Genomic DNA, 2,397 nt, shown 5'->3' on the forward strand with positions numbered 1-2,397 from the left:
GCTGATTTTTTCATCAGAGGTGATGTCTGGATGAATGGCTCCAATGAGCACGTTTTGCAATGCATAGCTTTTCGAAGCGGGGTTTGAAGCAGGACACGGCAACCCTCAGCTCCAGAGACATACAGAGACATAAACACGGGGCTTAGCTTGTGGCGCCCCCCTTTAAGGATCCTCGTGCCCCCACTGGGGGCGCCCCACACTATTTGAGAAACACTGGCTTGAGTGGAGCCTAACAGCGGGTGGGCGGGCGGGGCAGCTGGGGGAGTGTCGCAGTGATGGCTCCAGGGCTGCCCTGGACTCAGGGTGGTGGGGCGAGGAGGGCGTCTATGAACGCTCAGCACGCTGGGCGGGGGACTCGCCCACGGGGGTTGGGGGGGGGTTCCGGGGGCTCCGGGCGTGTCGCCCGCCGCCGATGTCTGGCGCCCCCTCGCTGTCCGCCAACTCCCCGAGCGGCGCGCTCGCTGGGGCGGGGGCGGTGGGCGGTCGCGCTTGGAGGGCGATGGCGCTGCTACGGGTGGTCTAGGATGACACGGAGGCCGAGGACGACATCCTGCGGCTTTGCCTGGTGCTCATCTCGGCGGCCCTCCTGACGCTCTTCGTCCCGTGGCTCAGCCTCGCGCTGCACGCCCTACAGGCCACGGCGGTGAACTGCAATGATGCTGTCGGTGCAGCATCTCCAGGAGCCGGCGGAGGGCACCTTCATCCGTGGCGCCGACTGCAAGTCTGCGTCGACCACTGCAAGTCGCACACGCGGACACTGCTGCACAGCCACCAGCACCAGCTGCTGGCCAACCTCAAGTGTTTCTATATTTGGGAAAGAGAAAATTGGAAAGGGTCCTGAATTAGCAATAGTATTGGAAAGATGAGATTGGTTCTCAGCCCCCTTTTTGCTATTTTAATCAGTATCAAAGATACCTAGCAGTGGAATTGCAGAAGGAAAAGCAGAAAGCAACCTGTACCTCTCCTGGTGTAGATATCTGGCGATTGGGAAACCTTTTCCAATTTATCACAGGTGTCCTTGAGTAGAGTAAGTTCATTTGCCTTCACCCAAGTCAGTCACAGTGGATCTCTGCTTCAGGGACAGGGCAAGGAAGGCTTATCTAGTGACATCACTTCTTCACCGATCTTCCGAGTCAAGTCCAATTGTGCTTAAGAAGATGGAGCATATTATCTTCAATTCTGTCTCAGGAATCCACATTGCCAGCTTTCCAGTTAGTCAATGTTTGGTGAACAAACAAATAAACAAATGTGCCAAAATAAGGAAAATGCTTTTCTTTCTAGGAATTAGGATTTATTGAGGGGAAACAGATGCTTGCTCAATCATAAATACTACTTCATTAGCCAGAAATAAGGAGGAAAAGCCTATAAGATGGGGCTAATGTGTAAAGAAACTGGGTCTTAAAAACAGAAATTAGGCACTAGAGAGAGAGTAGAGTGGTTGACTTGTTTGCTGCAAACCATGGTTCAATCCTAAACATCATCTATGTTCCCTCAAGCACCTCTACAAGTGAGTCTAAACACAGAGTAAGCCCTGAGTACTGCCAGGCATAGTCTCACAACTGATAGAAACAAACAAACAAACAAATAATTGAATGAATGATACTTGGCAACATGAGGTAAATTAGGTATATAGTTTTTATAATTAGGAATGGTGGGCTTGTAGCTGGGGGTCATATTTCTAAAGGGTCATTACATTTATTATTAAGGAAATGGATTTTACAGCTGGTCAATGAAATTCAAGAACTGTTTAAAAGAAAAAATTACTATAAATAAAATTGTTGTTGTATTGGGTTGTTTTGTCTCCCCTCACCACCATGCCTGCAGTGCTTGGGACTTGTAAAGCAAACTCCCTACCCACTATCTCTTCAGCAGGTATAAATGGTCTTTTGTAAAGAAAACAATCAACTTTAAAAAGGCAGTCATCATGGCTCCACAGTGATAATACAGCAGATAGCATGCTTGTCTTGCATGCAGTTGATCTGGCTTTGTAGCCCTGTATTCCGTATGATCCATTCAGATCTCTAGGAGTGATTTCTGAACACAGACTTATGAGTATCACAGAGCACCAAATAGGTGTGGCTCAAGCACCAAAAATAAACTTGAAGCCATCTCAATAGGTTGTAGTATTTTCATGTGGTGTGTGTATAAGTGTGTGTGTCTCTGTGTGTGTAGCTTTGGGGCATTATGCAGTTGTGCTAGATGATTACTCTTTGATTTTGAAGAGATCATGTGTTGCTATGATTGAACCCTGAGTTCTATACAAAACTTATGATCAGTTCCTTGAGCTATATATCTGGGCCAGGCTTTTTTGGGGGGAGGAGGCGACACCTGGCCGTACTCCGTGGTTACTACTGCCCCTGTGCTCAGAAATCGCTCCTGGTAGGTTCATTTGAGGGA

At 48.5% G+C, this 2,397-nt stretch overlaps 1 pseudogene; it reads left to right on the forward strand.

Moving 5' to 3' along the window:
• Nucleotides 1-499: 499 nt before the first annotated feature.
• LOC125998909 (calcium-activated potassium channel subunit beta-4-like) lies at nucleotides 500-1,026 on the forward strand (annotated as a pseudogene).
• Nucleotides 1,027-2,397: the final 1,371 nt, after the last annotated feature.

Source organism: Suncus etruscus, chromosome X, assembly GCF_024139225.1.
Source record: "Suncus etruscus isolate mSunEtr1 chromosome X, mSunEtr1.pri.cur, whole genome shotgun sequence".
NCBI classification, from domain to species: domain Eukaryota; kingdom Metazoa; phylum Chordata; class Mammalia; order Eulipotyphla; family Soricidae; genus Suncus; species Suncus etruscus.